This window comes from Taudactylus pleione, unplaced genomic scaffold (assembly GCF_031769625.1).
Source record: "Taudactylus pleione unplaced genomic scaffold, aTauple2 ptg000320l, whole genome shotgun sequence".
Classification (NCBI taxonomy): domain Eukaryota; kingdom Metazoa; phylum Chordata; class Amphibia; order Anura; family Myobatrachidae; genus Taudactylus; species Taudactylus pleione.
In genome coordinates this window covers 144,417-161,601 of record NW_028284721.1, presented here as the reverse complement: position 1 = coordinate 161,601, position 17,185 = coordinate 144,417, and positions in this window count along the sequence as shown.

The following is a 17,185-nucleotide window of genomic DNA, read 5'->3' as shown; positions in this document are numbered from 1 at the left end:
ACCTCACAACCCTGACACAATGTAACACAACCTTCACCCAATGTGCCACAGCCCTGACTGACACAATGTAACACACAACCCTAACACAATGTAACATATAACCCTAACACAATGTAACACCACCTTCACCCAATGTGACACAGCCCTGCTGACTGACACAATGTAACACACAACCCTAACACAATGTAACACATAACCCTAACACAATGTAACACAACCTTCACCCAATGTGACACAGCCCTGACTGACACAATGTAACACACAACCCTAAAACAATGTAACACATAACCCTAATACAATGTAACACAACCTTCCTCCAATGTGACACAGCCCTGACATAGTGTAACTTAACCACCTTCACCCAATGTGACACAGCCCTGACTGACACAATGTAACACACAATCCTGACACAATGTAACACAGCTTTCACCCATTGTGGCACAGCCCTAACTGATACATTGTGTTAGGGTTGTGTGTTACATTGTATCAGTTAGGGTTATGCCACAATGGGTGAAAGCTGTGTTACATTGTGTCAGGATTGTGTGTTACATTGTGTCAGTCAGGGCTGTGTCACATTGGGTGAAGGTGGTGTTACATTGTGTTAGGGTATGTAACACACAACCCTAACACAATGTAACATATAACCCTAACACAATGTAACACCACCTTCACCCAATGTGACACAGCCCTGCTGACTGACACAATGTAACACACAACCCTAACACAATGTAACACATAACCCTAACACAATGTAACACAACCTTCACCCAATGTGACACAGCCCTGACTGACACAATGTAACACACAACCCTAACACAATGTAACACATAACCCTAACACAATGTAACACAACCTTCACCCAATGTGACACAGCCCTGCTGACTGACACAATGTAACACACAACCCTAACACAATGTAACACATAACAATAAATTCTGACACTATGTAACACAACAATGACCGTTACATGCCTGCGTCTGGCTAGTAACCCCCCTGTTACCACCCAAAAACTCCCACCAACATTGCATCTGTGAGCAATTATGATCTGCGTCTTTGTGTGGCAACCATTGGGAAGCATGCGCAGTAAGACTCGGATGAATGGGAAGACTGAAAACATCAACCACTTGCGTACGACAATGCCACTGTGTCCACCTATCAATCAGGCTCAATGTAACACAACCTTGACGTAAAAATTGTTATACAACACTGATACCATGTGACATTACCCTTACTGACACAATGCCACACAAACCTGTTTGACACAATGGGATACAACTGTAACACAATTGTGACACAATGTGGCACAATCCTGGCTGTAATACAGCCCTGGCATAGTGCAATACAACCCTGACTGTCTTAATTAAATACTGCCTTGACAAAATGTATCACAAACCTGACACAATGTAGCACCTATCTGACTTACACAATGTAGCATATCACTGGCTGACACAATGTAACATAGCCCTAACACAATCAATTACAATCTTGACACAATGTAGCACAGTTGTACACAATTTAAGACAGCCCTGAGGGACATAATTTAACATCGCTCTATAAAATGTAACCCTGACTGACACAATGTACCACCACAATGTACCAATAAATGGGGTGCAGAGAGATGGGGTGCTCCACTGTCTGGGTACCAATAGAAGGGGAGCTCCACTCTCTGGGTACAGATAGAAGGGGAGCTCCACTGTCTGGGTACAGATAGAGGGTGAGCTCCACTGTCTGGGTACCGATAGAAGGGGAGCTCCACTGTCTGGGTACCGAAAGATGGGAAGCTCCACTGTCTGGGTACAGATAGAAGGGGAGCTCCACTGTCTGGGTACAGATAGAAGGGGAGCTCCACTGTCTGGGTACAGATAGAAGGGGAGCTCCACTGTCTGGGTACAGATAGAAGGGGAGCTCCACTGTCTGGGTACAGATAGAAGGGGAGCTCCACTGTCTGGGTACAGATAGAAGGGGAGCTCCACTGTCTGGGTACCGAAAGATGGGAAGCTCCACTGTCTGGGTACAGATAGAAGAGGTGCTCCACTGTCTGGATACAGAAAGATGGGGTGCTCCACTATCCGGGTACAGAGATGAGGAGCTCCACTGTCTGGGTATATTTAAAAGTGATTTTCCTTTATATTAGTAATTATAGAAGATTTAGCCACCCACTGTCGAAAATATCCACCCAGTCATCATCCACTTAACACATCCCCATATCCTGCTCCAAGATCTGCTCAAATTATTCTTTAAACGAGGACGCCAAAGTGGCCAGCAGCGAGTATAGAATAGAATAAAACCCTTACATCTAGAAATACAACGCTGCTCAGATGGTGTGGGCTGCCACATTTTATGAGGCTTACTGAGAAAGTGGATAAAATGACAAATTTGTAAAATGATGGCCTGACACCACCCAAAAGATGCTCTGACATGGGGGTTCACTATAGGAACACCTGAATAGTCCTGCTGCATGTATTTTGGGTGTTTAAATGATGTCAATAGCTGTTATTTTGCGTCTTTGAAATAGGATTAAGCAAGTTTTTTTGGGAAAAAAAGTAGTACCATCAAATTTGGGGTACCTGAAAATGGGTGCAAGCATCTTTTAAAGTGGATAATGTGAACTTTTAAAAAACGTGAAAAATCCGCCTTCCGCAACCACCTGCAAACTCAAAAACACCTGGCGCATACTTGGGGTCCCCCCCCTGAGTCTATTTCGCTAGTTTAGAAGTTCGTCCCCCAACTTTTTTTTTTTTTCGTCTACAAAATGAAAGTAGTTTTTGGGGGTGTCCTGCGGTACTTTTTTAAAAAATTTTTGGCACAGAATACCTTTGGGAGACTGTCCAAGGAGTGCAGGGTGGTTTTTGGAAGTTTGTACCCCAAAACCCCAATTCTGCACTTTATTATCGACACCTATTCATAGGTGAAAAGTTTTCGCAGGTTCTTTTGCATCGACTTTTCGCACATGTGAAAAGTCTCCGCAATTGAATACAGGGATAAGTTGAAACCGGCGAAAATTACTTAATCGGTGATACTTTTTTGCCGGTAATTGAATACAGCCATATGTCCTGTGGCTAAAGGTGCTAGTGACCATTCACAGCGTACAGATATTACAGAAGTATTCTCCTCTCATACCCCTTTCACTTCGCAAATGCCGGGTCGCACTCGGGATTTGTACACGTGTCCATCCCAGGTGCGACCCAGCTGAGACCCCTTTCAGATTAGTGGCACAACCCGGCAATAATGCCGGGTCGATGACGTTATCGCAATCACTGCTGAGCCGACGCTGGGAGATGAGATCATGTCCAAGCATTGGCTCTTCCTATGCAGTGAATGGGACCCGCATCGTTTCAACCCGGGTTACCCGTTCACACTGCACCGAAGCCAGGTTGAACTCGTGTTCGCTCAACCCAGGCTATTTCAACTGGGCTCTTTCACACTGCACAGTAACCCCAGACCATCCAACATGACCTGATCCAGTAGGTACAAAATGCTCTGCTCCTGGACTTCCCTCTTAATTTATGATTGCAGACACCTGTGGTGAAATACCTGTCTTATCAATTACCTAGTTCAACACAGGTGATGGCAATCATACATTAGTTGGGAAGTCCAGGAGCAGAGCATTATGTACCTGATGGAACGGGTCATGTTGGAGGGTAGGTAACCCAGGTTGCTGCGCGGGTTATTTGCTGGCAGTGTGAAAGGGGTATCAGAGTCAGAAGATGTACACATTTCAGGCTCACATGCACTGTTTTATCCCATTCTTACAGTCACAGCGCGCCGGACACCGGCATGCACTTACCGGGTCTGGCGGCACTGGTCTATGGCATGGCAGTGGGTGGGGAGTCCCCGGCGCCCGCTGCTGTGTAGTACTTCCTCACCCCGGCAGCATGGTACAGGCGGTCGCGGCTCCCTGCGGGAGCACGCGTCGACCTGACAGTACTTAAAGAGACACACATACTTCTTGGTGATGTCACAGTAGGCGGCTTATTCAAGCTCTGCCTATATAAGGAAGACCCTGGGAGCACTCCTGTGCCAGAGTATAGGCTCCATTACATTACTCCAGCGTTCCTGTGTTTTCTTTGTTACCTGCTCCTGACCTTGGCTTTGTCTGTGACTCCGATTTTGTCTGATCCCTGGTACTGCATTGATTATCCGGTTCTGACCTTGACTACCCTCTGTGACCTGCATACGTCTGCTCCCTGGTACCGATTTGTCCGTTTGGTTTTGCCCGGCCTGTTGACTACGCTGACAGTCTTCTCCATTACATCCAGAGTACAAAAGCACCTGTATAAGGGAACCTATTCTGAGGGCTGCGACCTGTATGTCAGACGCAGCCAAGTCCATACCTTCTTATGAGGGTCCCTGGAGAATACCGCTGGCACATTAGACTCCGCGCCTCAGAATTAGGTCACGCCAATCCCTAAATATGGGTTGCATCCATTATCTACCCGAGAGTTGCAACAGAATACTGTGGCCAACAAAAACATGGATGCTGCTGGTAATCTTTCACCACATGATTTGTTTGAGACCCTCATCGCCAGAGTTGAGAAACAAGAACAAGACCAGGCTCAGATTATACAATGTTTGCAAACGGTAATGCAACGAGTCGGTGTCGCTCAATCACCTCTGGTACAATCAGCTCCACCTCCCACAGTGACTATACAGACTGCAGGTGCTTCTGCACCAATAGGAATTCCGAATCCCTTGAAGTATGATGAGGATCCTAAAGGCTGCAGAGAATTTCTGAACCAGTGTGTCAGGATGCAGCCTGGGATCGTCCGTTACTCACATCTGCGATGGTGTCTTCAGGCTCCTAAGCATCCAGATGTCAGTCGTGGAGACAGGTAGTGGCTGTGTATTCTGCCCAGGGACTGCTAGAGCTTTCATGTGTGCATGCTGGTTGCTGCAGGTGCAGTCCTGGGTGCCGCCATGTTGGTTCACGTCATCTGATCAGTATTCTCCTATGGTAGTTTTGCGGTAGGTCAGCTAATGTCACTGGCCAATGACCAGCTACCAAGGGGTATTTTAGGGCACTTCCTGCAGCAGAAAGTTACCTGTACAACTTCGCCCCTATAGTGGTTTCTACTGTGGCTGCCTCTCTGGCTCCGCAGTGTTCCTTCCCAGTGAACCCTCTTTGTGACTACCACCGCTATTCAGCTATTCATTCCAAGCGCTGACTACCACTGCTGTTCAGTGTTTCATACCAAGTGCTGACTACCATCGATTCTCAGTGTTTCATACCAAGTGCTGACTACCATTGATTCCCAGTGTTTCATATCAAGTGCTGGCTACCATTGCCACTCAGCATCTCATACCAACTATCGATCATCATCGATTCTCAGTGCCTCATTCCAAGTGCTGACTACCATCAATTCTCAATGTCTTATACCAAGTGCTGGCTGCCATCGCCCCACGGCATCTTATACCAACTATCAATTACTATCGTCACTCAGCGTCTCATACCAAGTCCTGATTACCATTGCTATTCAGCATCCCATACCAGGTGCTGATTAACAGTGCAACTCACATATCAGTCTTTGGAGCATCATTCTTGCTCATCAGTGCTTTTATATAGTCCTCCCATATCTATCTCTGTGTTTTCTCCAGATACCTGCCTCAGGGTCCGTGACTTGTTCACTTGGTGCAGCGAAATCTACATCCCGCTAGGAGGGGTCAGTGGTGAATACCATCGAGTGGACTAGACTCCACGCCCTGGGGTAGGTCTCGCCAACACCTGGGAGAGACGTATGAAGAGGACGTATATATTGCCTTCCCATTTCCACTCACCCGCTACCCATAGCCCACTGGCCCAAGTTCCAGCAGTTTTAGCCTATATACTGTACATCTGGGCATGACACAGTGTTCGATCCAGTTCGAGGTCCAGGCGGCCAGTTTCTCTTCCAAAAGGATGAAAGTGGCTTATGTGATTTCATTACTGTCCGGTTAGGCATTGGCTTGGGCTTCTTTGCAATGGAAAGGAATGATTCTCTGGTCAACAGTAGCGCTGAGCTTCTAGCAGCTTTCCAGGAGGTTTTCGATGAGCCCGGGTGAGTATCCTCTGCAGGGTCAGCAATCCTGCAGTTGAAGCAGGGCAACCAATCTGCAGGACAGTGGGCCTGATTCAGAGCCGCTCGCTCTGACAGAGCGCTCGCTCTGAATCAGGGCCAGGCTTTTTTTTTGGATCGACCTCTTGGCCGCTCGCATAGCTGTGGGTGACCACCCACAGCTATTGCGAGCTGCCATGATGATGGTCGCGATGGTCAAGACCATCGCGACCATCGGGCTTGTGATGAGACCCTTGTGGTAGGGTCTCGTGGCCACAAGCCCCAGAGAGATTTCAGCTCTAACAGAGCCGAAATCTCTCCACTGACATCACTCATGATGACATCATGACATCAACATTCTCATGGGAACGCCTCCATTTGGGCAGCCACCCCCCTGGCCCACCCACCAAAGGGGCCTAGCTGGCCCACCCACCAAAGGGGCCTAGCTGACATCGACAGCTCGCCCCCTTTGGTGCGAGACCCAGAGCGACAGATTGCCCGTCGCTAGCCGGGTCTCGCGCATGCGCACGACGGAGCCGGCTCAGTCATGCGCATGCGCTGTGGACCACCATCGACCCGGTTGCGAGCGCTCAGCGCTTGCGACCGGGTCTGAATCAGGCCCAGTATGCAGTACAGTTTCGAACCCTTGCTTCGGAGTTAGGGTGGAACAACGAAGCCTTGGTCGCTGCATTCATGCAAGGACTGTCAGATCAAATGAAAGATGTACTCACATCCAGGGAATTGCCAGCTTCCTTGAATGACTTAATCTCCTTGTGTATCCGGGTGGATCCTTGCCACAGAGAGAGAGCACGAGAAAAGGAACAGTCTCGTTGCTTCAATTTCAAGCTTGCTCCATGTTTCACGGCACCAGTTGAACCTCCAGAAGAGGCAATGCAGATTGGAAAGTCTAGTCTTCCTGCCGCAGAGAGGGAGAGGAGGTTCAAGAATACTCTTTGTATTGTGGTGAACCAGATCATCTTCTCTCTGGCTGTCCAAGACATCTGGGAAATGAGAAGGCCTAATTGATCATGGGGTGGTCAGATTAGGTGCATTCCAACACACCCCAAAAGACAGTATTGCTTCTCCGTTTTCCAAACGATGTAACTCTGGTCCATGGAAATTCCTCTGAAGTCGTTTTCAAGTGTGCCACTACAAAACCCTCTTTGTATCATTGGAGTGGCTGGGAATAAGCTTCCTACAGCTACCATCCACTCTCAGGCGACACAGATTTCCATCTAAGTGGGCGATCTCCATCGGGAATTGATAGCGTTCTATATACTTTTTCCATATTTTTCGTTAAGAAGAAATATGGAGGTTTGCGACCATGCATTGATTACCGGGATCTGAATGCTATTACCATCAAGGACTGGTTTCCTCTACCTCTGATCTCTGAGTTCTTTGATCAGATAAAAGGAGCAAAGATTTTCACCAAGCTGGACCTTCATGGGGCTTATAATTTAATCAGAATCCGATCGGGAGACGAATGGAAGACGGCCTTTAATACTCATGATGGCCACTACAAATACTTAGTCATGCCTTTTGGTTTAAGAAACGCCCCAGCTGTTTTTGTAATTTAAATTATCAATTCATCGGGAACTACTCATCCATCGCTGCTCCCATCACTGCTCTTACCAAGAAGGGTCAGGACACTCGAGTTTGGCCTTCTGAAGCAGAATAAGCTTTTGCTCTGCTAATTAATGTTTTCTTTCAACAGCCATTCTATGGCAACCAAATTGTGACCAACCTTGTTTCCTGGAAGTGGGCACTTCCACTGTTGGAGTTGGGGCAGTTCTATCACAAAGAGATGAAGAAGGTAGTATTCCTGTGGGTTCTACTCCCCTAAATTCTCAGCCCCGGAGAAGAATTATGCTGTTGGGGATAAAGAACTACTAGCCATCAAGCTTGCTTTTCAGGAATGGTGGAATTTGTTAGAGGGAGCAAAATTTCCAGTGACAGTCTACACTGATCATAAGAATTTGACGTACCTAAAGACAGCTCACTGCCTAAATTATCATCAGTCCAGTTGGTCATTGTTTTTTGATCGGTTTAATTTGGTGATTATCTATCAGCCAGGTAATAAAAATATCAAGGCCAATGCACTCTCTCTTGAGCATTTAGTTCCAATGAGATGGAGGAATTGAAGGAGGACAAACCAATTCTAAACCCTGCTTGCTTCGTGGCTGTTACCAACAAGGTCAAGATTCCACCGGGGAAAACATTCGTAGCACCTGATCTCCGGTCCAAATTACTTCAGTGGGCACATTCTTCACTATTTGGTGGGCATGCAGGAGTCAAAAGAACTTTGGAGCTAATCCTCAGGGGGTATTGGTGGTCAACGGTCCGTCAAGATGTTAAGTATTTCGTGACAGCTTGTCATATTTGTGCTCAGCACAAGGTTCCACCACACTCTCCATAAGGTCCTTTGTTGCCACTATCAGTGTGTCACGATCTGCTCAGGGGGATCTCCTACTGAGGAGCTGGAAGTTGAAGTCCCGGGTTGAGGAAGGAATTGGAGGCAAGAGGCCCGGATGTATGTCCTCCTCATTCACAAGTCACAGATGTTGACAAGACCTGACCAAAGGCATGGAGTCTAACTTGCTGAGAGGTGTTCACCAGTGACCCCTCCAAATGGGATATGGGTTTAAGCTGCGCCCAGCAAGCAGGTCGTGGCCCTTTGGTCAGGTATCCAAGTGGAAAATGGAGGAACATAAGCAACGGTGAGGCCCACGAGAATGTACTCCAGGGTGAAGCACTAGTGAGAAATCTGTACACTACTGGTACAGTATAATAACATGTAGGAATTGGTATTCTGGAGGTGAATGAATAAGGCCCACTGTGGACCTAGACGTACCATTGACACAGGAGAATGAAACTTAGGGTAGTACTTTGGTTGGTGTACTAAGTACACGTGCTGAGGACCCGGATGCACTGCTGGCACCATGGAGTGACACTTAGGGTCGTACTTGGATGGTGTACTGAGCACTAGTGCTGAGGTCCCAGATGCACCGCTGGCACAGGAGAGTGACACTTAGGCAGTTCTCGGATGGTGTACTCAGTACACGTGCTGAGAACCCAGAAGCTTCACTGGCATGTGAGAGTGGCATTTCGAGGAGTATATAATAGGTAAACACTAGAGATGACTCATGAGAGTAAAAGAGTAAGGAACCTGGAACTAAGTAACGGCAAGCATACACCAGTAGTAACATCGTTGTACAGGCAACTTCCTGTTGTCCAGAGCCCAGCTAAATACTCTAAGGTAGTGGTCCATTGGAGGACAGTGTCAGCTGACAACAGTACGCTACCATTGGGTAAAGGGCCAGTCAGGTGCTGAAGACTGTCATGGCTGCGTCCATGACGGCACCCGCAGGAACCAAGCCACGGAGAAACACAGTCCCTAGGCATAAACCTCAGCATGTCACCTGCCACCGCACCTGGCTTCTGACTGCTTGAGAAGTCAGGGGAAGCTGATGCTGTGGTGAGTAACGGCCGATCCTAGGCCATAAGCTGACAGTCCCCCTCCTTTCAGGGTGGACTCCGTACAGATAAGGCTTATCAGGAAATCTCTTGTGAAAAGCTCGAACAAGTTGAGGAGCATGGACATCAGAGGCCTTGATCCATGCCCGTTCTTCAGGTCCGTACCCTTTCCAATCAATAAGATATTAAAGATGATTTAATCAATGCAGAGAATCAAGGATTTTCTTGATATCAAATTCAATCCCTTGTTGAGTTTGAACTTGTTGTGTCTTGGGTGGAGAATGCTGAAATCTATTAAGAATTACTGGTCGTAAAACAATGAAATGGGAAATGTATTGGAGATTTTCAATTGAGGAGGAAGTTCCAGTTTATATACCACCGGATTAACCACTTTAAGAATGTGGTATGGTCCAATAAAGCATGGAGCAAACTTCATACTAGGAACCTTCCAATGACTGTTCTTAGATGACAGCCTCACCGTGTCTCCAGCTTTCAGAAGGGGAGCGGCAAGATGTTTTCTATCTGCAAACTTTTTATAGCTACCAGAAGCTTTCTTCAGAGAACAGTGTATATTTTTCCATATATTAGAAAATGAACCCGCAAGATTAGTGACAGCAGGGACTTCTAAGGAGGGTAAAGCTTGAAAATCCGGGACCCGTGGATGTCTACCATTTTCGGAAAGGTATGGTCCAATAAAGCGTGGAGCAAACTTCATACTAGGAACCTTCAAACAAATGTTCTTAGATGACAGCCTCACCCTGTCTCCAGCTTTCAGAAGGGAAGCGGCGAGATGTTTTTAATCTGCAAACTTTTTATAGCTACCAGAAGCTTTCTTCAGAGAACAGTAAATATTTTCCATTTACAGTGCCTTGCATAAGTATTCACCCCCTTGGTGTTTTACCTTTTTTGTTACATTACAACCTGTATTTTTTTTTTATATCTGAATTTTATGTGATGGATCTGCACAAAATAGTCTTATTTGGTGAAGTGAAATGAGAAAAATATATTTAAAAAAGAATCTTTATAAATAAAATTCTGAAAATTGGCATGTGCATATGTAATCACGCCCTTTGCTATGAAGCCCCTCAAAAGTTCTGGTGCAACCAATTACCTTCAGAAGTCACATCAAATTTCCGGCGGCTCCGGAGTCCACCAACAGGCTTTAAAATTTTTGGTTCTAGTCTCGAAAAGAATAATTGCATGGAAAGGCTTGATTTAACACCCCCAACCAGATGCTCCCGAAACCAGTTAGGGTCTTTAGTTTCCCGAGAGATGAAGACAACTCTTAAGAATATGGTCTTGAGCTGCAAAGTATAGGCAGAGCTTGTTTTGGAACCAGCGGGTCCGCTCAGCCGGAGTTAGATGAGATTTATTGACCTGCATAGGTTCTTCTTTATTTGTTACAGGAGAAGAAGGGCGTGTATTTGGCAGAAACCGGTCCTTGAAACAACCCTCTCGTCCTCTACTAGCCAGCCGCTATCTGTAGAGCAAGTCAACTTTAATACATAAAGAGATCACTTCGGAAAAAGATTCTGGAACGTCCCGAGGGGCTAATTAATCTTTCAGCCTTTCAGATAATCCATGCAGGAAGGCACCTTGAGAGCCTCCTCATTCCACTTTAACTCGGAAGCAATTGTTTGGAATTGGACCACGTACTGGCCCACAATACGTGTTCCTTGACGGACTCGAAGGAGATCAGAGGAAGCAGAGGCAGCCCGGCCCAGCTCATCAAAAATTCTATCGAAGGAACAAATAACATTTTCATAATGAGAAACTAAAGGATCTGCCCGTTCCCATAAGGGAGAGACCCAATCCAAAATGGTTCCAGTCAATAATGAAATTAAATAAGCCACCTAAGACCTAGAGGTGGGGAAGTTCTGTTGCAAACACTCAAATTGGATCTCGCTCTGATTGATGAAACCCAGCCAGCGTCTTTCCATCAAAGCGCTCGGGTGAGGCCTACTGTAGGCAAGATTTCTGATTAACTGCTGCTGGAGGATCGGAAGGAACAGATGCAGAGGGAGGTGGTAGAAGAGTGGCCAGAGTTGACTGGATGGAAAGTAGCTGACCAGAGAGCTCTTGGAGGTATTGAGCCACTTGATGTTGTGCTGCCTCCTGATTCTCTATGCGAGAGGCAAGATCTTGCAGCGCCCCTGCACCCTGGAATCCTGCAGCTTCCATGGCGCCTGTACAAACTGTCACAATCTGCTCAGGAGGATCTCCTACTGAGAAGCTGGAAAATTGAAGTCCCGGGTTGAGGAAAGAATCGTAGGCGAGGGGCCCGGATGGTGGTTGTCGAAGCTGGATTAGTGGCTGAGACGGAATCAGAGTAGAAATTAGCGTGCGCAACGCCATCTTGCGAATGACAGCTAGACTCCATTTTAGAAACAAGAATCTGCAAGACGCCATTTTGCGACCAGCGCCATTTTAAGTTACAACTCACGAGCTAAGTACAGATGGCAATGTTTTTGATAATCTACCAAGGGCAACTGGAAGAACAGCCTCCTGAGAAAAAGTAAATAGACAATGCACCAGAATACTGTGAGTGTTTTACATACAAATTGGGAATCCCTGTATGTAGACAAGTATAGTTGTGGCAATTGTAATATAACCCAGGCATTGATCTACACAATTGAATTTGTTTGAATCCTAAACAGGTTTTAGTCCCACACCTAGACAGAATGGCCCCGGCTTCACAGCTGGGGGTAACACATTTGCATTACAGTTTGAAACTGTAAATAAGGAATGAGATATGTGTGTATGTGTATGTATATATATATATATATATGTATGGAATCTCATGCTTGAACACCGCATATAACGCACAGTTGAGCTGCTAACATGACGCTCAGTAGCGAACGCACAATATCATGCATGCAAACGCTGTTTATTAGCTGCATGCGTGCACATCTTCCCCAAATCAGATAAACCTAACTAGCATCTTTTCCCATATCCCTAATACTTACATAATGCACACTTACACAAAAGGTTCCATAGCTATAAAGTAAAAGATTCAAGTTTTATTCATTTATTACAAATGCTGTGAAATAAAGACTATTTTGGTATCTAAGGTTTAATACATGATAAGTAAGCCGTGTTTGATATTATACTGATCCGCACTTTATCCACAGCTTCCCGGTATCAACGGTGTGAAGATCGGAACATGCGTTCGCAACTTATGGACCGTAAAGACATAAAGAACCAAAATGTATTTTTGTGCATGCAGGGGAAATAGAGGAGGCAACAAGCTGTTAGAGGCTGTTCTGTGTCCATTTGAACCAACCTGTTAAATGCTCTGTAACAGATGCATCCCCCTTGGGAACCAATGGCATCAGCAACAAGCCTTTCTACTGTGTTGTCTATTTCTGGGGGGGTATAAATATGTGTGCTCTGACCCTGGGTTTCAAGTCTTCTTGCTGAATGCTGATAGACAGTGGTTTCTTGCTGATGCCTACATCTGGTCCAGAAGCGCTGCGTATGTATAACTGTACTTGGGTCTGTATAATTCTTTGCGCTAAATTGTACTTAGATCATAGCGTGTAATTGACTGTACTTTTACTTGAAATATCACTTTGTGCTTTGGAACCACAGGTTCAAGGTCTGGAGTCTTTATTTGCTATATGACTGCGTACGCAAAATAGTGTCATCCTTAGAGGTTTATAGGCAGGATATTAGAAGGTATAGGCAGGATATTAGAAGGTATAGGCAGGAGTGTATAGAGGTTAGAATCCAGAGTCCTTAATGTCCTCGTCATCCACAAGTACCGGATGTTGATGAGACCTAACCAAAGGCACGGAGTCTAACTTGCTGAGAGGTGTTCACCAGTGACCCCTCTAAGCGGGATATGTGTTTAAGCTGCACCCAGCAAGCAGGTTGCGGCACTTTGGTCAGGTATCCAAGTGGGAAATGGAGGAACATAAGCACCGGTGAAGCCCACGACAATGTACTCCAGGGTGAAGCACTAGTGAGAACTCTGTACACTACTGGGACAGTATAATAACACCTAGGAATTGGTATTCTGGAGGTGAATGGATAAGGCCCACTGTGGACCTAGACGCACCACTGGCACAGGAGAGTGAAACTTAGGGTAGTACTTGGTTGGTGTACTAAGCGAACGTGCTGAGGACGCAGACGCACTGCTGACACCGGGGAGTAACACTTAGGGTAGTACTTGGATGGTGTACTGAGTACTAGTGCTGAGGTCCCAGATGCACCGCTGGCACAGGAGAGTTACATTTAGGCAGTTCTCGGATGTTGTACTGAGTAAATTGCTGAGCACCCAGACGCACCACTGGCACAGGAGAATGACACTTCAGGTAGTACTCAGATGATGTACTGAGTACACATGCTGAGGACCCAGACATACCACTGGCATGGGAGAATGACACTTCAGGTAGTACTCAGATGGCGTACGGTGTACACATGCTGAGGACCCAGATGCACCGCTGGCATGGGAGGGTGGCACTTCAATGAGTATATACATATAGGTAAACACTAGAGATGACTTATGAGCGGAAAGGAGCAAGAAACCTGGAACGAAGTAAAGGCAAGCATACACCAGTAGTAACGTAGTTGTACACGCAGCTTCCTGTTGTCCAGAGCCCAGCTAAATACCCTAAGGTAGCGGTCCATTGGAGGACAGTGTTAGCTGACAACAGTAGGCTGCCACTGGGTAAAGGGCCAGTCAGGTGCTGAAGACTGTCATGGCTGCATCCATGACGGCACCCGCAGGAGCCAAGTCATGGAGCAACACATGGATGTCCATGCAGTGCCTAGACATAATCCTCAGCGTGTTACTCGCCGCCGCACCTGTTGTCTGACCGCTTGAGATTCAGGGAAGCCGACGCTGGGGTGAGTAATGGCCGATCCTAGGCCACAACCTGACACAGTGCCTGATTGTCCTTGGACTCACATCTCTATGGACTTTGTGATGGATCTACCTTTATGCCAAGGGTTCAACACTGTCCTGGTGCTGGTGGATAGGTTCTCCAAGACGCTCACTTTGTTCCTCTAAAAGGACTACCTTCAGCACCGAAGTTGGCGGAAGTGTTTATTAGAGAAATGTTTAGATTGCACGGATTTCCTAAAGACATTGTTTCCGATCGAGGGGTACAGTTTACTTCTACATTCTGTAGAGCATTATGCAGGTTCTTTGGCATCAATCTGAGCTTTTCTTCTGCCTACCATCCCCTGAGTAATGGCCAGACAGAGCAAATAAACCAGGATTTGGAGAAGTTCATTCGGATGTTACCATGGGCTGAATTTGACCACAATAATCTGTATCATGAGGCGTCAGGGTACTCTCCATTTTTTACTATATACGGTTTGCATCCTATGTTACCAGGTCTCCAATAAGTGTCGCTTCCAGTTGTGCGTGGTACAGTAAACCGGTTCTTTCAAATCTGGAAGGAGGTAAAGAAGAATCTGTGCAAAGCCTCGTCAAGGTATAAAATGTTTGCAGATAGAAAGAGAAGGAAGGTCCCGGTGTTGAGGCCTTGTGATAAAGTCTGGCTGTCAACCAAGCACATGAGATTAAGAGTTCCCATGATGAAGTTCGCTCCCAGATACATCGGTCCCTTCCAGATTCTTCAGGTGATTAATCCAGTGGCATTCCGTCTGAAACTTCCTGGTACTCTAAAGATACCCAATGTATTTCATGTGTCCCTCCTAAAACCCTTGGTGCTTAATCGATTTTCAACACCCTGCAATCCTCCCTCTGCAATTTCTGTAGACCATCAGGAAAAATATGAAGTGAAGCAGATCTTGGACTCCAGGATTTCTAGGGGATCTGTTCAGTTCTTGGTAGACTGGAAGGAGTATGGTTCTGTGGAATGTTGTTGGATCAAGGCTTCAGACCTTCACGCACCCCAACTTCTTCAGAAATTCCAGCAGAAGTTTCCTGCCAAGACATTTGTGGAGTGTTTTGTGCCCACCCCTAGAGGAGGGGGTAATGTCACAGCGCGCCGGACACCGGCACGCACTAATTGGGTCCGGCGGCTGTGTAGTACTTCCGCCCCCCGGCAGCATGGTACAGCCGGTTGCGGCTCACTGTGGGAGTGCGCACCGACCTGACAGTATTTAAAGAGATACACACACTTCTTGGTGATGTCATAGTAGGCACCCTAATTCAAGCTCTGCCTATATAAGGAAGTCCCTGGGAGTATAGGCTCCATTACCTTACTCCAGCGTTCCTGTGCTTTCCTTGTTACCTGTTCCTGACCTTGGCTTTGTCATTGACTCTGATTTCATCTGATCCCTGGTACTGCATTGTTATCTGGTTCTGACCTTGGCTATCCTCTGTGACCTGCATACGTCTGCTCCCGTGTACCGTCTTGTCCGTTTGGTTTTGACCCGGCCTGTTGACTACGCTGAAAGTCTTCTCCATTACATCTAGAGTACACCAGCACCTGTATAAGGGAACCTATTCTAAGGGCCGTGACCTGTGTGTCGGATGCTGCCAGCTCCATACCTTCTTGCGAGGGTACATGGTGATACCGCCGGCACATTAGACTCCTCGTATCAAAAATAGGTCACGCCAATCACTAAATACGGGTTGCATCCATTATCTACCCGAGAGTTGTGACACTTACACACAGTACTACAAGGGGTAAAAACCTGCCCTGGGGCCCTTAGCCAATCAAACTATGCATTGTGTCTGAGACCTCTTGGACTAATATATCAATCAATACATCTCACATTTCCAAAGGAACTTACCAATTTCCTCTTTCCTTTAAATTAAATAGCACCCAAACCAATTGGGTTTCCTAAAATACAAATTGATTTAGCATATCTTTCAAAATGTAAATACAACTCACATTTCACAGGAACTGGTAAATTGCATTCATCCTTTCAAATATCTATGTATCAAACCAATATGGTGTAATCACAATCTCAGCACTTTCTGAGTCCCTCACTACAGGAAATTCTTAAAAATAAAATTTTTCCCCCAAACCTGGTGGACATTATACATAGAGACACACAGGAGACTGCCTAGTGTGCATTTCAAAGAAAAGGTTTGTTCAGTCACCACCAAACCCTCTTGCTGGTGCCAGGACAATTATCATATTACTTAGTATGTGAGAATGTGCCATGAAGAGGGGCATATTTATAATGGGTGCAAGGTGTGTGGTGCACACAGACCCCTGGGTGGAGGGGGGCCCACACACCCTGCACCCATTTAAAATATGGCCCGGCGCTGTCTGCTGAGCTGCAGAAATCACAGGATGATCTCCAGGAGTGGATGAGTGCCAGTTGGTTGCGACTGAAGCCTGATAAAACAGAGGTCCTTAAGATAGGTCATAGAGCAGGACTGCAGCTTAGCCAACCAACAGGACTTACGCTTGAGGGTTCAGAACTACAAAATATTGAACATGTGCTGAATCTTGTTGTCACTTGTTGTGGTATCAGCCACAGTCAAATCCTCATTCTTTCATCTGAGAAACATAGCCAGAATCAAGCACTTTATTCGCTCAGAAAATCTGTCTAAAGTCACACATGCATTTATAGCATCACGCCTAGGCTACTGCAATCCCCTCTACCTGGGTCTCCCAGCAAAAGAATTGCAACGCTTGCAGCTGATACAAAATGCAGCTGCCAGGCTATTAGCCAACCAGCTCAGTTCCAGCCACAAAACACCCATTCTCTACTCTCTTCACTGGCTGCCTGTAAGATGGAGAGTC